The following is a 16,361-nucleotide window of genomic DNA, read 5'->3' on the forward strand; positions in this document are numbered from 1 at the left end:
GTACCCTGCCAATAGCCCTACATACAAATGATGCCCATATCAAAGCTATAAGTCACAAAAATGTTGGCCTTTGCAATCATTGGGAGCTACTGATATCCACAACAGTGCTGCAGCTAGATGAATTTCTGCTATCTACTTTTCTAAACATCTTACTCCAGTCTTCTTTAATTAGCACCATCTCCAGTTTTATTTCTGGGCCCAGTTCAAAGTGCTGGTTAGGGCTGGGTGACATAGTCCATATTGTGATACCCGTTTCATAATTTTTGACCTGGCAGTATATTGTGAATCATGATTTATGTGTGTGCTATGCAAAAATCACACTGTGGGAAAAACCGTGAAGCCAGCCAAAGCTTCTCTTGATTCCTGCAGTCCCTGTTAACTCTGCCAGCTCAGCTCTCCCCACCTCCCGCAAGAGGTAGCAAATCACAAGAGTAGGCAGTGCCAAAAATTACAATATAGAAAAAAACCATGGAACCAGCCACTACTTCTACATAGCTGCATTCTTATTTCAGACTTCGTGATATATCAGTATATCTTGATGATTAGCTGGTGATATATCATGATGTTAAAAACCAGATATCACTCAGCCCTAGTGATGGTCCTATGGACTGCAAGAAGAACAAACGTATCCATTCTTAAGGAAATCAGCCCTGAGTGCTCACTGGAAGGACAGATCGTGAAGCTGAGGCTCCAATACTTTGGCCACCTCATGAGAAGAGAAGACTCCCTGGAAAAGACCCTGATGTTGGGAAAGATGAAGGGCACAAGGAGAAGGGGATGACAGAGGACAAGATGGTTGGATAGTGTTCTCGAAGCTACCAGCATGAGTTTGACCAAGCTGCGGGAGGCAGTGGAAGACAGGAGTGCCTGGCGTGCTCTGGTCCATGGGGTCACGAAGAGTCGGACACAACTAAACATACTGGGAGCCAATGCAGGTCTTTCAGGACCGGTGTTATATGGTCCTGGCAGCCGTTCCCAGTCACCAGTCTAGCTGCTGCATTCTGGGTTAGTTGTAGTTTCTGTGTCACCTTCAAAGATAGTCCCACATAGAACACATTAAAGTAGTCTAAGCGGGAGATAACCAGAGTATACTTAATTTGTCACAAGAGTCTATTCTTTTTTCTGCAGCAGGATAACATACCTTCCTCGCTGAAAATTGGAACTACGTAACTGTTTGGTGGTTGTATGAAGAATCCTGAAAGCTTTGCCACCTTGACTGTTGATATAGTGTTTTGTGTGCCAACCACTACCTGTACTTTACCTGAACGTTGAGTGAGCATACTCAGAAAGGCTTCACTTTTCTATTAAACAGCACCGAGGACAATATTGTACCCTGGAGTACACGCCAGCAGGAAGACCATGGGGCCAAAACACAGTCTCCCATTGTTGGTCCATCAGGGCAACAAAGGTTGATTCAGTCTAGGTAATTTGATTCAGTCTAGGAGCTCAAGCAATTTCTCAGCTACCACTCTCTCCAGCACTTCACCCTCAAAAGGGGGCATTTGCAACCAAGCTATAGTTGTTATAAACCATAGGTTCCAGGTTGAGCTTCAATGGTTTGCTGCCAAATAAGATCAAATAGGAAGAATTCCAAAATAGAGACCATAAGAACTGCTATAAGAAAGTAACTGAATGCAATAACAAAATTCTACGGGCTGCCCAATTTGCTAGTGGATTAAACACAGTATAACTACACATGCTTTTTAATCCTCTTGTTACACAATTCCTTGAGTTCAGCAAGAAGAAAATTAGTGATAATGCTTTCCATTTAATTAGTATATTACATGCACTGTAATTATTAGTGGGAAATGTTATATTAATGAAAGTGAAAGTTAGCAGTAAATTACCTTGTAGTTATTGTCAATTTCCCAAGCTACTGCTCCTTAAGATAACCCTCTCCCTATGGTCCTTCCGGTAATTTTTCCTTGCCTGATAAACATGATGATTAAACAGCACACAGTGCAAACCTTTGATACTTTTTAAATTAAATCCATGCCCAGCCTAAGGGCTGTGTCTGATTTCAACTAAATGTGTCAGTTAATCAGATAAAAAATTATCAGTAACTCAAAGAAACAGCAGCCTAAGGCTTCATCAGGGCTAGGGAAAGCTGAACAAAATAAGACATTCAGACAATATCACATTATGAGTAAAGGTTACTGATAAGCATAAAGCCAAACAGAGCTGTTCATCACCTTAATAATATCTATCTTTGGAGAACTGCTACATACAACAGTCAAATTATCGCTTTTTAAAAAGCAATTAGAAAAATGGGCTACTATGCCAATACACCATTAAATTGAACATGCACTGGGGGGAACTAAGGATTATACTTGCAAAAATACAAGCTACTTTAGGAAATATCTCACAAAGAGATGCATTATTATTTCTAAATAAAATGCACACACACTTGAAACAAGGTTTAGGATTGGCAAACAAAATTACTAGGCCAACAAATTGGATATTTATGTTCAAAATTTAATTACAGTCTAAATAAAGGAGAGTGCAGTTCCTATGCTACCCTCCCCACCAAAGCAACATAATTACACCACTCTAATTAACACCCGGCCTATCTTCTCCATCTAAGGTCTACCTTTCAAACTCTTCCTCACTTTCTGCTGAGGCACTCACCTCATTCTCCTCCATTGTTCCTTTCCTCCTTCCCCATCAGTTGTCCTCTGAGAAGACAGCTACTCTCCCATTTCACCCTATTCCATCTTAACTGCTACCATCATTCTCCTTTTATAACTCTCCCCATCCCCAGCTCGTTCCTTATCAAACATTCCAAGTTCTTCCCCCATTTTGGAGGGGATGGAGAACCTATCCCTGGACTCTTCTAATCTCTGGCTGATTTGTATACTTTTCTTAACCACCACATGCCTGAGACATGCCGTATACCCTTTCACTTTGACTCTCTTGCTTCCAACTACAGTGGTACCTCGGGTTACATATGCTTCAGGTTACAGACTCCGCTAACCCAGAAATAGTGCTTCATGTTAAGAACTTTGCTTCAGGATGAGAACAGAAATTGTGCTCAGGCGGCGCGGCAGCAACAGGAGGCCCCATTAGCTAAAGTGGTGCTTCAGGTTAAGAACAGTTTCAGGTTAAGTACAGACCTCCGGAACGAATTAAGTACTTAACCTGAGGTACCACTGTATACGGTTGTCTGCCCTCCTCTTTCTGCAATCTATTGGAAGCATCCTTGTCAAATATTATCTTGCTAGCTAACGTATGGGTCTCTATTCTGTCTTGATCCTTCCAACCCAACTTCATTATGCTCTACGTTCTGATGATTCTTCTGAAAGGCAGAAGAAAAACCACCTAAGAACAGACATTCAACATTTGCATTGTCTAGTCTGGCTCTCCACCTATTATATTTATTCAGATGTTTCGTGTCTGCCTCAAACTCAAAATTTCCAAGACCAAACTGTTTGTGGTTCCAAAGCATTCTCTCACACACTGATCCTTTATCTCTGTATCTCCTGACATCACAAGTCAGCATGTTGACTAAAGAGATAGAATTGGATTACCTTAAATTCATCCACCTTTTGTTTTCCCAGTTTAGGATGCAATCCAAACTCCTCTGACACTGGGTTGTGGGGAGTTTGGATTAAAGGGCCTGTAATCCTCCCAATTCTCTATCCATACCGATGGACTGAAATAACTCTATCGAGCAGTGTGTAGTCATATATTTCCTTATATTTTATTACACTGTGTCCTGGCACGCATCTGGTATTTTACTAACCAATGTTGAGAGTAAACGGAATACTTTCTGGAAATTTAGGATAGCCTTGTTTCTCAGTTTCAGGGGAAAAATACATCTGATGTGAAATGATTGGGGGGGGATCCAAGCATATAATTAGAAAAATCTAGAAGTAAAAGGTAAGCCTTTGTCAAATGAATAAACACCCACAGTTTTGCTCCAAGCACTGCCAATCATTTTTTGTTTTCCACATACTGCTATTAGTTGCTGTGACTGGCATCAGCTTGTCAATGCCTCTGGCAGGAGCTGACTTCACACTCTCATGAGAGACACCATGAACTGAAACTAGAACCTTGTACACTGTGTGCGCTACCACAGAACCATGATTTGGAGACTAATAGTCCTATAGACCAGGAGGAGTCCTGCATTCATATGAATTGAGTTGGAATCTCCCTAGTGTGCATCAATGCGCTCTCAGAAAAGAACCACAAGAATCTAAGAAACCCATCTTCTCCAGCTGTGAGAACTTCTGTATGACAAGCATTCAGCCCTTTGTCATCATCATGCATTCCTGGCAAGAGCATAAATTTAGAATAAGGATGTAAGAGCCCTGCTGGATCCGACCAAAGGCCTACCTAGCACAGCATTTTGTCCTCACGGTGGTCAAACAGATGCCTATGGGCAGCCCAAATAGGACATGAGCACAAAATTAGTATGCCGATCATGTGACTCTGAGCAATGCAAAGTCGCTCTAATTTGGGACCCTGGAAACAGTCGTCCTAAGTACATAAGATCAGAGGGGGTTGGAAGTTGTCAGTATTAGGTTGTGGCCTACAGAATACTTCTATGGCAATTTAAGAACCCAATGTCAAATGCTTACTTTACTGTTTGAACGACTGCTATTTACAGAGAAAAGCCACAGCCCCGTGCATAAATAAGGTTCGAAGTTCAAATCCCTGGCATCATCAGATGACTGACCTGCGCCGAGAACCTAAAGAGCAACTGCAAGAGAAGTCAGTGCAAAGCTAGATGGCTCAGTGGCCAGACTCAGCATAAGGGACCTTCATATATTCAACGTGAATCCCAACACAAACTCAGTAATCTAAACGTGTGCCAACCAAGCTGGACAAAATGTATTACCAACAGCAAAAATGAACTGGCAAGACATGCACAATTTGGCTTTAGGAAAACACTCAGGTTTTTAAAATAAGGATATTGAATTGGAATGAAGGAGGAGCATAGAGCTCTCAACTTTTCTTTGCATGCCACTATCTTTACTTTTTGATATTCCTTTTTATGTGGTTGATTAAGGTGGTGCCTCTCTTCACAAGTCTTCTGGCCTGCTTTGGCTCACATTTCAGACCAGGTGTCTCAACATTAAAAAAAAAAAAAGGAGTGATCTGATTCAGTAAGTTGTTTTTCGCACATTGCATGTTTTTAAGCAAGACAAAAATTTCAGCCAAAAATAAGCAAGAAGGCATCAAACACATCAATGCTGCTGCTACAAAACTCCTGAAGTAAGGAAGTACAAAAATACCTAAATGAAATGAACCATTGCTTACTTGAAAAGATGACATTTGATATATGAAATTCTGATTTTTTAAATTTTGAATTCATGACATAACAGGACTATGACTCAGGCAAGCAGAACTTTGAAGATGAAAATCAAATATGTGCAAAGTGCAATGATGTTGTATATACGCAGATACTGAATGATGTCATGTCATATAGGCAAAATTTATAGAGTTATAATATAGGTTATATCAAGTAGCTTTATTCATGTAGGAAATGCCTTGATTTTCTTGCAACAGAAAATTGGCCGAGACTCACTATTTGGTTTGCCTCCAAATATGGAAAAATGTATCGAGGCCATGGTAAAAATCTGTGCAGGCCACCAAGGAAGCCTAACTTAATCATGCAGGTTTTTTTCCAGATCAAATGCATCTAAGTTTATTGCTTCCTCAAAAAAAATAAAAAAAAATAAAAATTCACCCAAAGTCTAAGGACAGTAAGTTGCATCCAGTGGTGTCCCTCTGTGGACAGAAGGCAATTTGAGCCAATGGTTTTTGGGTATTTTTTTTTTAACAAATAGGAAGTGAATCCATTTTTACTAATTGCATCTGGTTCCTCCATACTTCCACTGCTCACAATATTAAAGCTCTTGAAATTGTAACATGATTGCCCATCACAGTGAGTTGGAGGCTGCTTTTCGATTCTGATAAAGGACTGTGGGAGGAGGTTTATGACTTCAAAGGTTAAACATTATAAATATTACAAGTCATGCATTGTATTTATGCTTGTGGAGTTCCTACTGATCTCGCAGACTAGGCCCTCACTGGCACTCATGCAATCATGTATACGACCAGTATAATTCCAGGAGCCAGATATTGTACTCCTGTTTTATGAACTACTACTGTTTTGTTCTCAAATTATATTCATGCTTCTCTTGATCAAACAGTATGGACATTTACCTTCTATCTCATGGATGGAAAATCTGCTGCCTAATAACTACCGCCCTTATAATTCTGGCCACATAGCACCCATTACTATTGTATGATTATTGCACATACTATTTCAATTTGTTCAATGGGACCTCCTTCCAAATAAATTTTGCTTAGTATCCTTGCATGCATACAAGAAATGTCATACATGCAACTTTCTCTTGTTTCTAAGTAGGTGTAATTTTTTCACTGCACACAGGCCATGTAATAACATGTATAAAGTCCTGTCTCCCGTATAAAACATTTAATGTTCTTGCTCTGGGTCAATGCTGAGGCTTCCCGGTTTTCCATACATAGATGCTCTCCCAATGGTCCTTTGAATCCGGTCCTTGGTGTAAGGCCTAAATCTAAGCACATAGACCTAACAAATCATAATAGTTACAAGGTGAATTCTATACAGGCCAAACAAAAGCTCACTCAATGCTCAAAATAACTGAACTATAGCTACAGGAATCAATGTTGAATACAATACAAAGAAAAATACTCTTAAATCAATCACTGATCATGAAAGCAACATCAATAATTCTACCACAGACTAAACAAAAGCAGAAGTTTTCAGTCTTTAGCTTTTTCTTTTTTTTCTTTTTAGTGTTTTTCTAGCTTCAGACAGGAAATAGGCATTTTAAATATATAGAGCTCATTAAAGGGGCCCACTAAACTGTTCCGTAATGGTAAAAGATTTTGCATTCAACGTACCACTACAAACTAGAGGTTTTAATGGCCATGTCCATAACAGAGTTGTCAGGATACTTTTAAACTTGATACTTTAAAGAAAACAACTGACATCATGAAACCTAATTATTAGAATCTCACTTTGACAAATCTTTATCGAGCTTCAGACACACATAAGTAGAAGAAAAATATCCATCTATAAAATGAAAAATGCCTGATTTTAAAAAATAAAATAAATTCTCTGTTTGGTGCCGATACAGAAATAAAGTTAATGTCTCATAAACGGTGGGCCTTTCGTGCTCCCACCATGCAAGTGGGTGCAACTGCACACAATGCAGGCAAGACAGCTATTAAACATCTCCAACGAAAAGCCTATCTTACATTCTAGTACAGACTTTTTTAAAAGACAAAGAATAAGCAGGGCTCTCTGATAATGGAGCTGAAAATCCATGTGCAGAAGTAAAATAGCTGCTAAAATTGTTCCACAAACTCTTCTGCAAGAGTTCATGCAGCTTCTATAGCCGTTCTCATGCTTCGATTTGTGCCAGAAACTGCACAAGCTGAAGAATCTGTGGATTTAGTGCTCTAACGAGAGTTGTTAAAACAACTGTAAGGCAAGGAGAAGATGCCTTCCACATGCAGAACGGCACCCTTGGATCCAACCCATTGTTTAAGTGAGGCACGCAGATTATGTTGTAGCAACCGTAATAACCAAATGGTATTGTTTTGTTTTGATAACTGCCAGAGAGGGGAGATAAAACTTGGTTTCTATTGGATCAGATTTCTGTAGGTGACAATGCAAAAATTGGTGGTGGTGGTGGGGAAACATATCACAACACAGAAAATTAAGAGCAAGAACCAAAGAGCTTCGGGTAGAGATCATGGGGCCCGCCATGTGTCCCATCTCTGGCTATTGGCTATGTTGGTTAGGGTTGTTGTCCAGCAACATCTGGAGAGCCAAAGGTTTCCTACTCTTGGTGCAGAACCTCCATATAAGCATGCAAATGAATTGCAGAATAGAATAATAGAACTGTAGTGTTAGAAGGGTTTCCGAGGGTCATCTAGCCCAACCCCCTGCTTAGTTTCCAGACCCTTTAGCATCTTGGTCGCCCTCCTTTGCCCACATTCCAGCTTGTCAATGTCCTTATTAAATTGTGGCACTTCTAAATGTGGTCTGATCAAGACAGAATAGAATGGGACTATTACAGGCAAACTCTGGCCCTCCAGATGTTTTGGACTACAATTCCCATCATCCCTAGCTCACAGGACCAGTGGTCAGGGATGATGGGAATTGTAGTCCCAAACATCTGGAGGGCAGGAGTTTGCCTATGCCTAGACGATTACTTCCCTTGATCAGGAAACTATGTTTCTGATGACATAGAATAGCATTGGCTTTTTTTTGGTGCTGTATCGCACTGTTGACTCATGTTACGTGTGTGGTCCTCCAAGACCCCTAGGTCCTTTTCGCATGTACTACTGGCAAGCTAGGTGACCCCCATCTTAAACTTGTGCAGCTGGTTCTTCCTGCCTAAGTCTAGAACCTCATTTTGTTTGTTTGGGCCCAGTTCTCCAATACGTCAAGGCCATCTTGAATCCTGATTCTGTTTTCTGTGGCACTGCTACCCCTCCCAGGTTGGTGTCATCTGCAAATCTGATGGGCATCCCCTCAATACCTTTATCCAAGTCACTGTTTTGCAGAATGACAAGGAACCATTAGTGAGCACTCTTTGGGTTTGGTCCGTCAACCAGTTATAAATCCACCTAACAGTTACCTCGTCCACTCTACATTTTATTACCTTCTCCACAAGAATATCATGAAGTCAACCTCCCCCTTTCACCACAACCCTATTATTCCAGGGGGGTCACTGTAATAAACTAGGATGAAATATGAACACCTTCAGTCAGAACTCTATGAAGCTTCTTAGAGGCCAAAATTTTGTGCACAAAAGGTTTCATAATGTGGCAACATAGGAAACTTGCAAAACATGCATTTCACTTTGCATAGCATTAAGAGTTGTTAAGCAGTTGCTTTCAGCTGAAAGGAACCAATTACGAATGAGTCACTCAAACAATCATTAACAAAAGATTTTATAAATTGCAATTTTAATAGTATTTGAGTAAAAAAACTCTGAAGAGAAAACGAAATAAAGAATAAATGAAATTAACTGTGATAAATCAAAAGAAATTAAAGTTTAACAATGACTTGTCATTTATTTACCCTAACAAAATAAATGCACATGAGAACAATAAGTGACAGTATCTTGGCGAGGGGAGCCGAAAAAGGGATTTTGGTACAAAGAAAAGGTACAGGCTGCAATTGTCAAATAGGCTATTTGCAAATCGTGACATTCACTTTGATATCCAGTGTTCAAACTGTGATTTGAGGATCCAAGTCATTGCTCTCTGAAATTCAAAACGTATAGCTAAGCTGAATTACAAGCAGTACAAAAATGCTTGGAGAATTAGGAAAGCATTTAGAGCAAGGATGGGGAACCTGCGACCCACTGAATATTCTTGGACTACAAACTCACATAATCTCTGATCATGCTTCTTAGGGCAGATGGAATACGGAATCTAACTGGACGGTCACAGCTGCTTCCTCCCTACTTTAGAACTCTTTTAAAAAAGGGTTCTGTATTGATATATATATATATTTGTTACAACAAAATAGGCAAAGTATGACAATTGAGGGATGGACTTGAATCAAGATCAGCATGACAGATCATCCCCTTCACTTTGACTATAGCAGTCTTACCCCTGAGAAGACTCCTAAGGCAGGATAAGCCAACATGGTGCCCTCTAGTAATAGTTGTAGTTGGACTACAACTCTCATTATCTCTTACCATTGGCCATGTTGACTACGGCTGGTGGAAGCTGTAGTCCAACAATAGATGAACAGGACCACGTTGGCTAAGGGTATCCTAAGAATTAGAAACCCCTCTCAAAGGTCTGAAGTGGGACACAGAGTTCTGTAAAGAAGAAATCATGGCACAACTTACATAAGTGGAAGTGCTTTTTCATTCATACGCAGCACCTTTGGACCCCACTAAAAATCTCCTTGTTTGATAAGCTGGTTTAAAACAACTTCTAGAAATATTTAACATCTAAAATGTGAAAAGCAGCCTAACAACAAAAATATAGGTTACTGGCACAGTTTGCAGTCTGGTCCAAAAAGTGCTTACTTGGGAGTAAGTCCCTTATTGTTCAACAGGCTCCGAAGTATATAAGCTCTGAAGTATATGAGCACTGAAAGTAGCCTTAAAGTCTGCTCCCATGTGTGTTTACTCAGAAGTCAATCACACTGAGTTCAAAAGGGCCTCCCCCCCCCCCAATAATAGGGTATAGAACTGCAAGATTAGCCTATTAAATAGTCTTACCTTCTCTTGCCTTATTTATCAAGGCCTACATTGTCAGGATTCTGCAACACTAACTGTGAAAGTCTTCACAAGATGTCAACTCCTACAACCAGGATATCCTTCTGCTCCCCCAGTTAAATCAATTGTAAATTTTATATGGCTGAGATGTATGCTTACCCTTCTGCTCTACATTTTTAAAAGTATAATATATTTAGCAAAAAAAACCCCACAAAAAACCTTGTTACTTTTTCTCTATTAAAATTTTATTTTGTTTCATAGTTTATAATGTATCCATAGCATTAAATTTGTTCCAAAGTTTTCTCATGAATTGTAATTTGCTGACATACTAAATGCTTTACACATTTTTAATAAAGGGGCACCTTGATTTCCAAAAGGCTTGGCTCCCAAACAAATTGGCTCCTAAACGCCGCAAACCCGGAAGTAAGTGTTCCGGTTTGCAAACTTTTTTTGGAAGCCAAACATCCGTTTCGGCTGCCGGCATTGTTTCCGGGGCCAAACAGAAGCTGTGCCTTGGTTTGCGAATGTTTTGGAAGTCGAACGGACTTCCAGAACGGATTGCATTTAGGAACCAAGGTACCACTGTACTACATTCAAAACTATAGCACATGTTACTCTTTTACAAACTCTAACTTAAATAGTGCCAATGTTGACCAAGTTTTGGTTATCAGTCTTTTGCTTTTAGCAGGGCAATCCAACCTGGTCATGGGCGAAAGTATCTGTGGCAGGTGAAATGGCAAATATGAAGCCCTACTGGGCTCACGTCAGCAAAAGGGAAGGTTGGGTGGAGCACTGGTGCTGTTGTTGAAGGAGCAGTAAGGCTTTTGCTGCAGCAGATCTTAAGTCACCCACGGTTTACCCCTTGAACACCTCCTTTTAGGCACTCCCACCACTGGATCACAGTGGAGAAGCAGAAGTTTCTGTGGCTGCTAGGGGAGCCTTGAAAGAGAAGACCTCCAACTCTACCCTCCCTCCCCAAAGGAACATGAGATTCTTCCCTAAGAGGGTTTTTTTGTTTTGGATAAACAAACATTCCTTAATCCTCTTGTACTTCTGTAACAAAGCATTAAGAAACCCCCCAACCCCATTCCTCAAGGGAATATGTTGTATTAAAGTAGATGATTCTTTTATCATTTAAAAAGGAAAAAAAAATGTTTTCTATTACAAGACGGGGGGGGGGCATCAAAATCTACATTTAAATGGAAATATTGTGAAATGTACGGGACAAAGAAAATAGCTGTTGAGTAGATTCAGTTTACATACATTCTGAAAACACACTTTGAAAATGCATTTACAACTTTGCGGCAATAAATATGCACAGTTTGTAAACGTTCAGGAATGCTGAGGGAACTTTGGTTTTAACATGAAAACCTTGTGCAGCTGAAGCTCTTTGCATAATACTGGGGAGATTGTGTACTGGGGAGAGATCATATATGGTAGGATTTTTCAAACTTGCTAGTATTTAACATAATCACAGACTTGGTTGGGGTCTTGTAGGTCATCTAGGAATTCTAGTTGATCTAACAGCTCAATGCAGAAAATCCAGAGGTCTAGAGCATCTCCAAAATGTAATTTTCCAGCCTCACCTCCAGTGAAGGATTGCCTGCCCGCCCACCCTTCTAGGTAAGTTGCTCCACTGTTAAAGTGCTATTCCTGACAAGAAGTTATTCCTAACTTCAACAAAAATCAACCTTCCAGTACACTGCAATACCACAAGGACCGCCTCTTTCCATATGAACCTACAGGCCCTTCTTCATGTGTCTCCTCCATAATAATAATAATAATAATAATAATAATTTATTATTTATACCCCGCCCATCTGGCTGAGTCTCCCCAGCCACTCTGGGAGGCTCCCAATCAAATGTTAAAAACATTAAAACATTAAATATTAAAAACTTCCCTGAACAGGGCTGCCTTCAGATGTCTTTTAAAGATAGGATGGCTGCTTATTTCCTTCACATCTGAAGGGAGGGTGTTCCACAGGGCAGGCGCCACTACTGAGAAGGCCCTCTGCCTGGTTCCCTGTAACCTCACTTCTCGCAGTGAGGGAACTGCCAGAAGGCCCTCAGCACTGGACCTCAGTGTCTGAACGATGGGGGTGGAGACGCTCCTTCAGGTATACAGGACCATCTCCATGAGAGGTCTGGAGGGTGGCAACACGAGAACGGGATTTTTTCTTCAGTGGCTCCCCGCTTATGGAATGCTCTCCCCAGGGAGGTTGGCCTGGCGCCTTCATTATACAGTGCTACCTCAGGTTAAGAACTTAATTCGTTCTGGAGGTCCGTTCTTAACCTGAAACTGTTCTTAACCTGAAGCACCACTTTAGCTAATGGGGCCTCCCGCTGCCGCCACACAATTTCTGTTCTCATCCTGAAGCAAAGTTCTTAACCCGAGGTACTACTTCTGGGTTAGTGGAGTCTGTAACCTGAAGCGTCTGTAACCTGAAGCGTCTGTAACCTGAGGTACCACTGTACACCTCTAGGTGCCAGGCAAAAACATTCCTCTTTAACCAAGCCTTTGGTTGATTCTCATCCAATGCCTTTTTTAAATGTGTGGGGGTGTTTTTTTTTGGGGGGGGTGTTACTCGGTTGTTTCTGCTTTTATTTTGATTGTGTATTCTGTGGTTTTATATTGTGATTTTACCCTGTGAACCGCCCTGAGACCTGCAGGTTTAGAGCAGTATATAAATTTTATAAAATAAAATAAAGCCTCAATCTGCAGCCCTTTAGACCTGGTCTTTGGGCAGTAGAAAAAAGTATTTGCTCTCTTCTACAATACAGTTTTTCAGGTATTTGAAGAGTGCTACCATGTGGTCCCTCAGTGTTTTTTTCCCTTCTTCCCAAACTTAACACACCCAGTTCCTTTAATCTTTTTTCACAGGACTCTTTTCTCATTCCACTGACCATCTTTGCTGTTCTCCTCTATACCCATTCTAATTTATCTACATCTTTATTAAGAGTGTAACACCCAGAACTGGACACAGTACTCCAGACGATGTCTGACTAGCCCAGAATAAGGAGGAGCTACTGCTTCCTGGGATGGTTCTGCCCATATCATGTGGTTTTGACCAGTAAAATGCCCCTCTCAACAGCTGAGATGTAGAAGATTTTTTATTTAATGTATCCTGCCCTTCCACAAACAGAGCCCAGGACAGCTTAACATGAAAACATTTTTTAAAAAACAAACAAACCCAAAACAAACCTCTAATTACCCATGAAATAACAAGAGGCAGTGATGCTATTAAACAGATGGAGTCGTTCAAACTATGAGTCAAAGGCCTGCAAAATAACTAGGACTGAAGTGGTCTCTGAAATAAATACAAAGTAGGGTGCACTCGGATTTCAACTGGGTTCTAATGGCTTCCAAGGCATTAGATTCTGGAATTTCAGAATCAGTGATGTTCCCAGAATCTCTAGGACATGCTTACTATCATAACCATCATTCTTGTCAAGACACATACAAATATGACTGCATGGTGACAGCTTTAAGATCCAAACTGAGCGAGAGCTGCTCCATAAGGCATGACCACCAATTTCATAATACCAGTCTAAATTGCTATTGAGAACTAAGTAGAACAACAACAACAAAAAGCCATTTGTATTATCAGGAGCTATTGCTCATTACCATGTTCTGGAACAACAATTTAGGGTTTGGGTGATTTTGGTTACTGTTTTAATCAGATACTTATATATAATTAATCTTGGTTCATCTGGAAGGCTCTGTGGCAAGAAAATCCATATTAAAAAAAAACTAATGAGAAGCACAACAGGACAATTCTGAAGTAAAATCAATTCTGACTCCAAAAAGGAATATGCTAATCTTCCAAGACAAAACTGTGGCGAGTTAAACAATTTAAAAACCTTCAATAAAATGACGTACATTGTCTCACCATCCAGCTAAATAATAAATGAAATTCCTTTTCCATTTGAAGAACCTAAAAAATAGCAAAGAAGATATTGCAAAAGGCAAGAGACAGTGTTTGAGTGGAACCTTAATTTCAAGCTTGATGACTGCATCTCTCTGAGAATAATGGAGGAAAACTTTATGAAGCATAGGGTAAAGGCTTCGATAAGAACTGTGTGAGAAAGAGGTTCCTACAAGGAGCTAGTCATTAAGGAAAACAAAGCCTGTAAATAAATAGAATCAAGTTTCTATCTTAGCGCTGGCAATATTCACACAATGAAATCTGTCAAAACAACGAGATCTCAAAAGCACAACCTAGCATTTTTCAGTTCTTGCCGCACGTCATGAGCTGAACATCAAGAACAGAATTTAATAGCAATGACTCACAATACCAACCTTCCCCAGCCTAGTGTTTTGGACTAAAAGCCCCTTCAGACCCTCCATAATGACCACTGGTAAGGGATGGTGGGAGTTGTAGTTGACGGAGGGCCCCAGATTGGCAAAGAATGGTTTATAAAGTATACAATGTGCCATCTTAAATGAAAACAAAAAATGCAATTTAAAACAAAATCAATCTGTAGTAATTGTTTTACTGGGCAAGGCTTGCCCATAAGATGAGAGCCTGCAACATAAAAGAGGCATAGGCGCTCCAATGCCAATGTGCCAACATAGCCTTAACTTTGAACTGAGCCTAAGCCAAGCCATGGCTAAGTATCAATGCATAAACATGCAGGTACTCACAACAGAATTTGCAGCCACCTCACTCCTTCCTCAGGCCTTCTGCTCTGAGCTACCCAGAGCTAAGGCATCATTTGGCAAAGCTTTATGTTCAGGCCTGGACTTATGGTCTGTCGGTCAGTCTCAATGCCCCCCTCTCAAAACCCTTGAGCTATGAGCCAAGGTTTGCTCCTGGCTTACCACTTACGGTCTGCCTGGGAGAGACAAACCATGCGTCCAAATTCTGGCATAAAGCTAAGCCAACTGATGTCTTAGCTCTAGGTAGCATGACATTAGACTAGGACAAGGGGAAGACTGAAGTGGTTGCAATTTTTTCCTGCTAGGAATACCTGCACATTCAAACTCAGCCATGGTCTGACTTAGTGTTGCATGCAAACTGCACCATATAAATGCGAGTTCACATGTTTTGCTTCCTGCCTGCCCCTACAGGTACTTGTGGGGGCCGGGGAGTCTGGACGGTGGAGGGCAGCTGAATCATGGACTGGTTCATTTTTGGACTGGGGGTTGCCAATTGGCAAGCTCCCTCCCCTCCATTTTTTTTAATGTTCTCCTTTTCTCCCTCCCAGAACCCTGGAAGCTATGGATAATATGCTCTCTCTTATCTTCTAAAGAGCCAACCATTCTCAGAGGCTAGAAAGTGCAGAAGAGGAGCAATACCAATATCTTCCATACTAACAAGGAACAGGCAAAAGACAGTATTAGCAGCGCAGGGGGGAAATCCACTTTTCTTAATGTGTGTTTACAAAACAGAAATATATATACTATTTTAGAAGGTAAGTTTCCTTGTTCTGGGTAAAGAGCTATTCAATATTGCAGGTATTGAAGATATGGAAAAGTTGAGTTACACAATATGACGCCAATGGTTCCGTGTTCAAAAGAAAATTATTCAGTAATAATTATTAGATCAATATAGGGCCACGTATGTTGATATATATATATATGGAGTTGAACAAGACAAAGGCAACATCAGTTCAAGGACAAAGGAATGGAAATAAAAAATTTTAAAAACTGTATGTATGGAAAAAACGGCTAAGAACACATTTTATTACCCCTTTATTAAAAGTTAAAAGCAAAGGCACTTTACACTATTAATTTCCCTTAATTTTTCTACACACCTGTCACTCCACTCCCTGCATGCACACCACCCCCCTGCAATAATGACACTGTCAGCATCCCTTATGTAGCTCCCTCCTAGTTTGTATGGTCTCTTCACCCTCCTGCTGTCCCCATAAATACATAGAAGTCCCTGTCTCAGCCACTGGAAGCAAGGAGACTAAGTGCGATAATAGAATTTGTGCATGAACAGTTCCTTTTATTGACAATTTTCAAAAGCTTTTCCAGGTCTGGGTGTCTTAAAATTCAGTGAACAGGGACCAAATGTCCATGGCTTATATTATATAGTATATCATCAATAACACACCATGCTGTACTGCCATAAAGTAGCGTAATTGAACCTATGTCACACTTTCTGTT

General features: G+C 40.4%; 1 protein-coding gene and 1 long non-coding RNA gene across 6 annotated transcripts in view; both read right to left on the reverse strand.

Moving 5' to 3' along the window:
• The window catches only part of DPH6 (diphthamine biosynthesis 6), a 228,915-nt gene that overhangs the window by 181,142 nt on the left and 31,412 nt on the right, over positions 1–16,361 (reverse strand). The window lies entirely within an intron of this gene.
• LOC307204372 lies at positions 9,049–14,053 on the reverse strand. Its single transcript, XR_013833649.1, has 3 exons — positions 13,151–14,053; positions 9,717–9,842; positions 9,049–9,276 (listed from the first exon to the last, which is right to left on the reverse strand). It is a non-coding gene; the product is annotated as an uncharacterized lncRNA (long non-coding RNA).

The sequence above is a fragment of the Podarcis cretensis genome, assembly GCF_951804945.1.
Source record: "Podarcis cretensis genome assembly, chromosome: 1".
NCBI classification, from domain to species: Eukaryota; Metazoa; Chordata; class Lepidosauria; order Squamata; family Lacertidae; genus Podarcis; species Podarcis cretensis.